The 12,496-nt window shown below is 37.9% G+C and overlaps 1 non-coding gene across 1 annotated transcript; it reads right to left on the bottom strand.

Moving 5' to 3' along the window:
- Window positions 1-233: 233 nt before the first annotated feature.
- Window positions 234-340, bottom strand: LOC114400997. Its single transcript, XR_003664114.1, has one exon. It is a non-coding gene; the product is annotated as a small nucleolar RNA R71 (small nucleolar RNA).
- Between the last annotated feature and the right edge of the window lie 12,156 nt (window positions 341-12,496).

Here is a 12,496-nt window from a genome sequence, read left to right as displayed (position 1 = left end):
ATGGCCTTGCAGGTGAAGACCCGCACAAACATTTGAAAGAATTTCACATTGTCTGCTCCACCATGAAACCCCCAGATGTCCAAGAGGATCACATATTTCTGAAGGCTTTTCCTCATTCATTAGAGGGAGTGGCAAAGGACTGGCTGTATTACCTTGCTCCAAGGTCCATCACGAGCTGGGATGACCTTAAGAGAGTATTCTTAGAAAAATTTTTCCCTGCTTCCAGGACCACAACCATCAGGAAGGATATCTCAGGTATTAGACAACTCAGTGGAGAGAGCCTGTATGAGTACTGGGAGAGATTTAAGAAACTATGTGCCAGTTGCCCCCACCATCAGATTTCAGAACAGCTTCTTCTCCAATATTTTTATGAAGGACTCAGTAATATGGAGAGAAGTATGATAGATGCTGCCAGTGGTGGAGCCCTTGGAGACATGACCCCTGCTGAAGCCAGAAATTTAATTGAGAAGATGGCCTCCAACTCCCAGCAGTTTAGCGCCAGAAATGATGCCATAGTCATTAGAGGAGTGCATGAGGTAGCTACAAACCCATCTGCATCATCTGAAACTAAGAAGCTTGAAGGCAAACTGGATGCGTTGGTCAACTTGGTAACCCAGCTAGCCTTGAATCAGAAATCTGTACCTGTCGCAAGGGTTTGTGGTTTGTGCTCCTCTGCTGACCACCATACAGACCTTTGCCCTTCCATGCAGCAACCTGGAGCAATTGAGCAACCTGAAGCTTATGCTGCAAATATTTACAATAGACCTCCTCAACCTCAGCAACAAAATCAACCACAGCAGAGCAATTATGAGCTTTCCAGCAACAGATACAACCCTGGATGGAGGAATCACCCTAACCTCAGATGGTCCAACCCTCAGCAACAACAACAGCAGCCTGCTCCTTCCTTCCAAAATGTTGCTGGCCCAAGCAGACCATACATTCCTCCACCAATCCAACTACAGCAATAACCCCAGAAACAGCCAACAGTTGAGGCCCCTCCACAACCTTCCCTCGAAGAACTTGTGAGGCAAATGACTATGCAGAACATGCAGTTTCAGCAAGAGACCAGAGCCTCCATTCAGAGCTTAACCAATCAGATGGGACAATTAGCTACCCAATTGAATCAACAACAGTCCCAGAATTCTGACAAGCTGCCTTCTCAAGCTGTCCAAAATACCAAAAATGTCAGTGCCATTTCATTGAGGTCGGGAAAGCAGTGTCAAGGACCTCAACCCGTAGCACCTTCCTCATCTGCAAATGAACCTGCCAAACTTCACTCTATTCCAGAAAAAGGTGATGACAAAAATCTACCTAACAATTTCTGTGCAGGTGAATCTTCTTCCACAGGTAATTCTGATTTGCAGAAGCAGCACATTCCCCCTCTTCCATTCCCTCCAAGAGCAGTTTCCAACAAAAAAATGGAAGAGGCAGAGAAAGAGATCTTGGAAACGTTTAGAAAAGTAGAGGTAAACATACCTCTGTTGGATGCAATAAAGCAAATTCCAAGATATGCCAAATTCTTGAAGGAGCTGTGCACTAATAAGTGGAAGCTTAAAGGAAGTGAACGCATTAGCATGGGCAGAAATGTCTCCGCATTGATTGGTAAATCTGTTCCTCAAATTCCTGAAAAATGCAAAGATCCAGGTACATTCAGCATACCTTGTATTATAGGGAATAGTAAGTTTGACAATGCCATGCTAGATTTAGGAGCCTCTGTTAGTGTTATGCCTCTGTCGATTTTTAATTCTCTATCTCTAGGTCCCTTGCAGTCAACTGATGTGGTAATTCATTTAGCTAATAGAAGTGTTGCCTATCCTGTTGGTTTCATAGAAGATGTCTTAGTTAGAGTTGGTGAACTGATTTTCCCTGTTGATTTTTATATCTTGAATATGGAAGATGGATTTTCTCAAGGATCAGTTCCCATCATTCTAGGCAGACCCTTTATGAAAACTGCTAGAACTAAGATAGATGTTTATGCAGGCACACTGCCCATGGAGTTTGGTGATATAACTGTTCATTTTAATATTTTGGATGCTATGAAATACCCATCTGAAGATCTTTCTGTATTTTGTGCTGAAATAATTGACCATGTTGTTGATGAATACATGACTGATCTTTATTCTAATCTGCATGTCTCTCACTCTTCATGCATTGAGTCTGAAATTGTATTTGATCATATGTCTGAATTTGATGCTGAGAGTGAATCTGAAAGTGATATTGATTGCATGCCTGGTGGTGGTGTTTTACCTCTTGAGATTGATTTTATAGAGTCAGATAGGACTAACCATGTTTCAGGAAGTACACATACCTCTGACTTTCTTTATGAGGTAAAGGCTGAGAAACCATCTCCTTCTACCACTGCCCAGCCGACCACACCAGAATTGAAGCCTCTGCCATCAAATTTAAAATACGCTTACTTGGATGATAGCAAGAGTTTTCCAGTGATTATATCTGCCTCCCTTGCTGATGAGCAAGAGGAGAAGTTGTTGTCAGTTCTCAAGAAGCATAAGAAGGCTATAGGCTGGACCCTGGCGGACATTCCTGGTATTAGCCCATCCACATGTATGCATCGAATAAATTTAGAGGATGGAGCTAAACCAGTAAGACAGCCACAGAGAAGACTCAACCCGGTGATTCTTGATGTAGTGAAGAAGGAGATAACCAAGCTTTTGCAAGCTGGGATCATTTATCCTATCTCCGACAGCCAATGGGTGAGTCCCGTCCAGGTAGTCCTGAAAAAGACTGGCCTCACAGTGATCAGAAATGAGAAGGAGGAGCTGATTCCTACTCGGGTGCAGAACAGTTGGAGAGTCTGCATTGACTATAGGAGGCTGAACCAGGTTACCAAAAAGGACCATTTTCCCCTGCCATTCATTGACCAGATGCTTGAACGCCTGGCAGGTAAATCCCACTACTGTTTCCTTGATGGTTTTTCTGGTTATATGCAAATTACTATTGCTCCTAAGGATCAGGAAAAGACCATATTCACCTGCCCCTTCGGCACTTTTGCTTATAGGAGGATGCCTTTCGGCCTGTGCAATGCCCCTGGTACCTTCCAGCGGTGCATGATTAGTATTTTCAGTGACTTTTTAGAAAATTGCATAGAGGTGTTTATGGATGATTTCACTGTATATGGATCCTCTTTTGATGGTTGTTTGAATAGTTTGGAAAACGTTTTGAATAGATGCATTGAAACTAACCTTGTTCTAAATTTTGAAAAATGTCATTTTATGGTTGAGCAAGGTATAGTTTTAGGCCACATTATTTCCAATAAGGGTATTGAAGTAGATCCTGCAAAAATTTCTGTTATTTCACAATTGCCTTACCCCTCTTGTGTGCGAGAGATGCGATCTTTTCTTGGTCATGCAGGATTCTACAGGCGCTTTATAAGGGATTTTAGCAAAGTAGCCCTTCCACTGTCCAACTTGTTGCAAAAGGAGGTGGAGTTTGACTTTAATGACAGATGCAAAGAGGCTTTTGATTGCCTCAAAAGAGCGTTGACTACCACCCCCATCATCCAGGAACCCAATTGGACAGCCCCTTTTGAGCTTATGTGTGATGCATCAAATTATGCATTGGGGGCTGTCCTTGCTCAGAAAATTGATAAATTGCCCAGGGTGATATATTATGCTTCTAGGACTTTAGATGCTGCCCAAGCAAATTATACTACTACTGAGAAAGAGCTTCTAGCCATAGTTTTTGCTCTTGAAAAATTTCGATCTTATTTGCTTGGTACTCGCATTATTGTTTATACTGACCATGCAGCTCTAAAGTACTTGTTGAAGAAGGCTGATTCTAAGCCTAGGTTGATCCGATGGATGCTCTGGCTCCAAGAGTTTGACTTGGAGATCCGTGATAGGAGCGGAGCACAAAATCTAGTTGCTGATCATTTGAGTCGGATCGAACGTGTCTCTGATGCAGATTCACCTATTCGGGATGATTTCCCAGATGATCATTTGTATATATTGTATAGTATTTCTGACTCTCTTTCTACTCCCTGGTTTGCTAACATTGTCAATTATTTAGTTGCCTCTGTTTTTCCTCCCTTAGCATCTAAGGCCCAAAAAGATAAGATTAAAAGTGATGCTAAGCATTTTATTTGGGATGACCCCTACTTGTGGAAATTGTGCAGTGATCAGGTCATTAGACGGTGCATTCCAGATCATGAGACTGACTCAGTCCTGCAGTTCTGTCATTCTTCCACACCGGGAGGTCATCTGGGTGTTCAAAGGACAGCTCGCAAAGTGCTTGATTGTGGTTTTTATTGGCCCACCATCTTTAAAGATGCGTGGAAGATCTGCAGCACTTGTGAGCAGTGTCAGAGAGCAGGAAATACACTGACATGGCGACAACAAATGCCTCAGCAACCTATGCTATTCTGTGAGGTGTTTGATGTTTGGGGTATAGATTTCATGGGTCCTTTTCCTGTCTCTTTTGGTTATGTTTATATTCTCCTTGCAGTTGATTATGTTTCAAAATGGGTGGAAGCCAAGCCCACTAGAACTAATGATGCTAAAGTTGTCGCAGACTTTGTCAGGTCTAATCTGTTTTGCAGGTTTGGAGTACCTAAAGCAATTGTTAGTGATCAAGGAACCCATTTTTGCAACAGGACAATGCATGCCCTGCTTAAAAAGTACGGGGTGGTACACAGGGTATCCACACCATACCACCCCCAGACTAATGGACAGGCAGAAATTTCTAACAGGGAAATCAAGAGAATTCTAGAGAAGATTGTGCAGCCAAGCAGGAAAGATTGGAGTACCAGGCTTGATGATGCTCTCTGGGCACATCGGACTGCCTACAAAGCACCCATAGGAATGTCTCCTTATCGGGTTGTCTTTGGAAATGCATGTCATCTTCCAGTGGAAATTGAGCACAAAGCATACTGGGCAGTGAAGACTTGCAACTTCTCTATGGATCAAGCTGGCGAGGAAAGGAAGTTGTAACTGAGTGAGTTAGATGAAATCCGCCTAGAAGCCTACGAGAATGCCAAGTTCTACAAAGAAAAGACCAAGAAGTTCCATGATAGCATGATAGTTAAAAAAGACTTCGTGGTTGGGCAAAAAGTGTTATTGTATAATTCTAGGCTTGGACTCATGAGTGGTAAGTTGAGGTCTAAGTGGATTGGTCCTTTTGTTGTTACTAATGTTTTTCCTTATGGTACAGTTGAGATCAAAAGCGACTCCACAAACAAGACCTTCAAGGTCAACGGACATCGACTTAAGCCATTCCTCACGAACCCTTCTTTAGTGGACGTAGTGGTGGAAGAGACTTCCTTACTCCACCCTACTCTTCCTCCACCATGACTTAGGGAGTTTTTCTTTTCCTATCTCCTTCTTTGCTTTTATTACACTTGTCCGATTCTCTTTGATGATTTAATTGTTTTTAATCTTTTAATTGTGCTACATTGAGGACAATGTGTTGTTTAAGTATGGGGGGGGAGTGTTCTTTGGTTTTGCTAGTTTTGTTGGTTTTGTTAATTTGTTAGTTGTGTTAATTTGTTAATGTTGTTAGTTTCGTCGGATTTTCAGTTTAATATTTTGGGTCAATTTCGTGTGCACGTACGACTTTGCATGTTTTTCTTTGAATTATAGGATATGTTCAAGAAATGGGTAATTGTTTTGAAAATAAAAGTTCTTGACATTTTGTGACTTGAAATCCTTGATTCTTCTCTACATGTCATGATAGTTTTGAAAGCTCAATTTGAAAGTGATGATTTTACCTTTGTGAGAATTTGAGCCATCCATCATTATAATCATTTGGTGTGTTTTGCCCCATTGATTGCTTCCACAATAGCCTTGGCTTGATTCTTGTTGATGCGTCCTAATTCACATGCATATTTGGAAATGATTAAGGCAATTTTGTTCTTATAAGCTTCTAGCCAAATGGACTTACCTTGAATTAATTCCTTTGATAGCCCTTTTGAGCCTTGTTTCCCTTTCCTTGTTTTGAAGCTCACTACAAGCCTTAAGTGAAAAACCATGATATTACCATATCCTTAAGGAATTTTGGAGCTTTGGAATTGTTTTGGGAATAAGTGTGGGGGGTTTTTGTTTCATTGGACAACTTGTTTTGTTGGCTATGCTTCATGATGTATTTTGGGCCATACTTGATGTACATTGTATATTGGTTAAATGTTGGACATGCTGAATGAAATGTTGTTTCTCAAAGGCTAAAGAGTAAAAAAAAAAAAAAAAATCTAAAAAAAAAAAGAATTCGAAAAAAGAAAAAGAAAAGCAATAAAGTTGAGTGAATAAGATCTTAAATGGCACAAGAATGATGAAACTCTTGGTTCTACTCTTCATGTTTAATTTTTATCTTTACTTCTTTTTATTTTCTTATTTTTTTCTTAATATGCACTTATTCCCCTTTGCTCCTCTGTTCCTTTGGGATTTAGCCACTTATTTCATATTTCTCCATACCTTGTCCTTGGCCCCATTACAACCTTAAAAGACCTTTTGATCCTCATGTGCTTGTGTTTATGGGTTGATTGTCAATTTTAGAATCTTGCCAAGTTTATGTGGTGTTTGCTTTCATGGGTGCTTTGAGGGTAAATAGTAGCCTAGACACTTGAGAGATAGAGTGTATATCTTGTGAGGCTTTATCACTTTTCATTCTTGAGCTGATTAACTATTTTGCCATGATTGGGTTGCTTGGATGATTTTCATGAATGTCTTGACTTTTTGGATCTCCTTATGTTAGATGTTACCCATTCCTTTCATTCCTTGATGTTCATTGAGAAATATGTGAATGTTTTTGTTTGTCTCCCTTTGATATCCTTGGATTTTGTTCTTTGTTTCATTTTGCCCAGGAGTGCAAAAGGCTAAGCATGGGGGGTTTTGATGTGCCATCATTTTCTTCTATTTTCTAAACCCTTTTTGCACCATTTTAATTTTTGATTGGTCTTAATTGTCAATTAATTAGGCAGTTTTATTATTTGGGCTCATTTAGCTAATTTGATGTTTTTAATCTAATTTCAGGAATTAATGAAACATTGGGCTTAATCCGGATTTTGGTTGTGGACTTGAAGAGGGCAAATAAAGCAGCGCTTACCTTAGTTAATTTCTAATTAGGAAATTTCGCAATTTTATTTTATGTTGTTCACTGTTTATTTCGTTTTGGGCCAGAGTATTGTAATAGGGCCCAGTGACTTTGAGTGACTCTTTTTAAATAGTTGCCTTGGGATTCGTGTAGGGCATTCTATTCTGCTAGGCTATTTTCATTATTCAGAGCTTTGGTTTTAGGTTTTCATGTTTTTCTATTCCCTTGTTACAGTTTTCGTTCTTAATGCAAATTTCCATTTTCTGCTTCTAATTACGAGTTCATTCTTGCTTCTTCTTCTACGTTCATTTACGTTTCTGTTCATTTACGTTTCTTTTCATTTACGTTCTTGTTCATTTACGTTTCTGCTTCATGTTTCATTTGCGTTTTCTGTTTGAATCCATGGAAGGCTAGATTTTCTGGTGTTGTTTCCTTTTGAGGACAAAGCCCAACTCTCTTTGAGGTTTCGTTTGTAATGTGGTTTCCTGGCAGTTTTCCCTTCACCAGTTATCCCAATTTCGTGAATATTAATCAGTGCACGCTTCGTGTTCGATTAATTGCCTCTGAGCCTAACTTGCGTTCATGCTTAATGGACGAAGGGCTAACTGGTGTATGTGGTGCCTAATCACGTATTGAAAACCCTAAGTTGATTTTCGCTTAGTAAATTGAAATAGGGTTGGATTAAGTGGTTGACTGTTAGGGACGAATTCTCCATAACCCAGGATAAAAGAGTGGCTTCTGAATCAGAGGAAACAACCCATTTTTAATATTAGTAATTTCGTATTCCATTTTATTTGTTCTGCTCTTTAATTACCAAACAACCAAACCCCCCCCCCCCCATCGTTACTGTTACTGCAAGTATATTATGAACATTTGGCTTGTCACTGCTCGTTGGGAAACGACCTAGGATCACTTCCTAGTTACTGCATTTTCATGTTTATTTGATTCGGGTACGGCCTCGATCACTTAGATTGAGTGAACATATATAAACTAAGTGTTTTTACTACTCTCTTTAAGCTTATTTGAGTATTCTTTAAGGCTTAACATTGACACAACTTTCACACAAGTTTTATATATTAAATTGTTTTCAAATCATTGTTATATTAATTACTAGATGACAACTCTTGTTACTAGATAATCAGATTAAAAACTTACTTTATTTATATAATTACTTTCATTTCGAAAAGTACTATAAGTTCATTTATCATGAATTACTTTCAAACTCGTCTATTCTTTTAAAAGTTAAAAACTTGCAAAAACATTTTAGAAAACTGTTCAAAGATCATAAAGAGCTGGAAAAAGCTCTTGAAGCTAAAGTAGATAGTTCTTTGGAGGAATCCACTCAAATGTATGGTGCTTTTGAACTCTGAAAATAAAAGAGGCTAAGCTTCACCTTGAGAAAAAGGAAATATCCAACGAAAAATGTACTTTACTTGAGAACTTTCTAGAGTTAGAAAATAAACTTGGTGCTTTACAAAAAGAAATGAAAGAACTCAATGAGCTTCATGAACATAATCTTTAGGTGGAATGTGAAGAACAAAAAAGATCCATGAAGTTTTTGAATGAAAATCTTTTAAAGAATGAAGAATTTAAGGGTCAACCTCAAGATGTTGTAAAACTTCACGAGGAAATTGAAACCTTAAAGTCTACATGGCCAAATTTGTTGGTGGAACAAAATATCTTGACAAAATATTAAGATGTTGTATATGTCCCACAGACAAATATGAAAATAGGTATGAAGGAGAAATCTATGTTCATGATGAAGATACTATTGTATGCTATTGTTGTGGTAAAGTTGGACATATGACATTCAAATGCAAGGATAGACTAAGAAAAATTTAGGCACCTAAGGAGAAGATAATTCCTAATGCAAATGTCCTTGATAGCAGGAAGCAAACACTTATCATAATAATAGGATAATGGTTGCTCATGGCACGTGACAGGAGAAAGGTGCATGTTCCAATGTTTGACTCCTTATCATGGTGGAACCATCACTTTCATAAGGAATAAAAAGGGGCAAATAACAAAAGTGGGTAAGATAGGTATACATCCATATCCTCCTATTGATAATTTCTTATTTTTTAAATGGCTCAAACACAATCTACTGAGCATAAGTCAATTATGTGACAATGGATATGATGTTTTCTTTAACAAGGATGAATGTATCATCCAGAACAAAAATGTGTCTTTACTTTATTCTGCTAAGAGAAAAGGAAATCTTTATAAGATTAGACTAAGAGAGTTATCAAATCAAAATCTTGCTTACTTTATGTCAAACAAGATCACTGGGTCTGGCATAAGAAACTTGGACATGGAAGCTTAAGGTTAATCTCAAAGCTACAAAAGCATAACCTTTTAAGAGGTCTACCAACTATGTCATACAAAGATGATATACTTTGTGAAGCCTGTTAAAAGGGGAAACAAGTTAATTTTTTTTTGAAGTAAAAACATTGTTTCCACCTCAAGACCTTTAGAACTTTCTCATCTTGATCTATTTGGCCCAAATAGAACAACTTCTATCAGTGGGAAAAGGTAGGGACTCTTCATAGTGGGCGATTACTCTAGATGGACATGGGCTATGTTCCTAGCTCACAAGGATGAGTCTTTTAATGTCTTCTTTAAATTCTGTACAAGAGTTCAAAATGAAAAAGGATTATGCATTACTTCAATCAAAAGTGATCATGGGAGAAAATTTGAGAATGAAAATATTCAACTATTCTGTAAGGAAATTGGTATCCTCCATAACTTTTCAACACCAAGAACATCTCAACAGAATGTGGTAGTTAAAAGGAAGAATAGAGCTCTACAAGAGATGGCAAGGACCATGCTTGATTATAACTCAACCCCTAAATTTATATAAGGCCTATTCTTAAAAAGACTCCCTATGAGTTGTGGAAGGGATGAAAACCCAACATATCATACTTCCATCCTTTTGGATGTCAATGTTTCATTTTAAACACTAAGATAACTTGAGAAAGTTTGATTCCAAAAGTGATAATGAAATATTGCTTGAGTATTCTGAGACATCTAATGCATTCAAAGTTTACAACTCTAGAACCTTGGTAGTTGAAGAACCTATCCATGCGAAGTTTAATGACACCAAGCCTGATAAGAAATTATCAGAGCTAGATGAGTCCTCTGTAGATTTGAGACTAGACAATGGCATTATAGATAAGGTGTCATCCAGTCAAAACCTAGGAACTGTAGCTTCCACTCCACCACTCGATGGTACCCAAGAAGAAATAAGGGAACCAATTAGACACGTGATGAGAAAAAACCATTCGAAGAGCCAAATCATTGTTGACCCAATAGAAAGCGTCCAAACTAGAGCTTCACTCAAACTACAAGGACACACTGCATTGATCTCACAGATTGAGCCCAAACACATAGACGAGGCAATGCAAGATGATAATTGGGTGAAAGCCATGCAAGAAGAGCCTAACCAGTTTTAGAAAATCGATGTTTGGAAACTAGTTGAACTACCCGAAGATAAGAAAGCTATTAGAGCCAAGTGGGTATTCAGAAATAAACTGGACGAGGAAGGTAAGGTTGTGAGAAACAAAGCAAGGTTAGTTTTCTAAAGGATACTCACAATAAGGTATAGACTATACTAAAACTTGTGCACTTGTGGCTAGTCTTGAAGCAATACATATTTTATTATCATTTGCTAGATGAAGTTATACCAAATGGATGTAAAAAGTGCATTTCTAAATGGACTTATACAAGAATAAGTTTATGTGGAACAACCCCCTGGGTTTGAAAGTGACACTTATCTCAATCATGTTTTTAAACTTTACAAAGCCTTATATGGTTTAAAACAAGCTCCTTGAGCTTGGTACAAAAAGCTAAGTTTTTTTAATCAATAATGGTTTTGAAAGAGGGAAAGTTGACACAAATTTGTTTTGCAAAAACTATGACTCACATTTCATTTTAGTTCACGTATATGTTATTATCTTTGATGTTACTAATCAAATTCATTGTGAGAATTTTTTCTAAGTTAATGCTGACTAAGTTTGAAATGAGCATGATGAGAGAACTGATCCATGGTATACAAATTAAGAAAAAAAACAAGGGAATTTACATACATTAGACCATGAATGTGAAAGAATTGTTAAAGAAATTGAACATGGATTATGCAAAAGAAATGAAGACACCCATGCATCCAACCAAATATCTTGGACTGGACAAGGAATCAAAAAAGGTGGATGGAACCTAATATAGAGCAATGATTGGGTTTCTACTATATCTAATGGTGTCTAGACTTGACATGATGTTTAGTGTTTGTTAGTGTGCAAGATTTCAAAGTAACCAAGGGAAGTTCATTTATCTATTGTTAAAAGGATTTTCAAATATTTAATTGGAACTCCTAATCTTGGTCATTGTTTCAAAATTGGGAATGATTTTAGGTTATCAAGTTACTATGATGCTGACTACGCTAGAGTCAAACTCAAAAGAAAAAGCACGAGTAGAAGTTGTTACTTCATTGGTGAAGCTTAGTGACTTGGATATGTAAGAAGCAAGGTTCAACTGCACTATCTACTATGAAAGCAAAATACATATCAACTACAAGTTGTTGTGCTCAACTCCTTTGGATCAAAAACCAGCTAGAGGACTACAACATCTACGAGAGTAACATTCCATATTTTGTGATGATAAAGCTGCCATAAGCCTTTCAAAAAATCCCACATTGCATTGAAGGGCAAACCATATAGAAATTAAGCATCATTTTATACAAGACCTTATTCAGAAAGGGACAATGGATCTACAGTTTGTACCCACTACTGATTAGCTTGCTGATATTTTTACGAACCCCTTACTGAGGAAAGGGTGATTCTACTAAGGAATCAACTCAGAATGGACATTACAAAAGAATGATTAACTCTCTATATGTCGTTCAATCTGGCTTAACGTCCAGAGGACCCACCATCTAATGACTCTAAGCTACTAATTCTGCATTTTGTATGTCATATGTGTGTCCAATGTGTGGATGCATTCATTTCATAAGCATTGTATTACATTGGTTGGAACATAGCGTTTTAGGTAAGAGAACGTTGTCTTTTTGCCGTGTCACTTCTTGATTGGTGGGTGTCAGACCCTAATTTCATCCGGGTATAATGCTTTTACCATTGCCAGCGGTAAAAAAGAAAAAGAAAAATACTATATGTATATATACATATATAAAGATAAGGAAGAAGAAAAGAAAAAAAACATAGAGATAGAGATAGAAAAAAAGGGAACACAGTAAATTAAGAACAAAGTAAGTTACGGAGAAGGAAAAGGGGGAACCAATCAAATTGTCGTGTTTGAAACTGGTTACAACACAAGGCCAAGGGGTTACTTAGGGTTTTGATGGTTGTTTGTTAGATCTAGAAACAAAGCCACAACGAAGGGCAAAATGGTCTTTTCATGAAGATTTCTGACCCTAAATTCGCCCAGGCTAGCATCTAGCTTGCCT

The sequence above is a fragment of the Glycine soja genome, chromosome 19, assembly GCF_004193775.1.
Source record: "Glycine soja cultivar W05 chromosome 19, ASM419377v2, whole genome shotgun sequence".
Classification (NCBI taxonomy): domain Eukaryota; kingdom Viridiplantae; phylum Streptophyta; class Magnoliopsida; order Fabales; family Fabaceae; genus Glycine; species Glycine soja.
The sequence above is the reverse complement of the archived record's forward strand: the minus strand, read 5'-3'. Positions and strand labels throughout refer to the sequence as shown.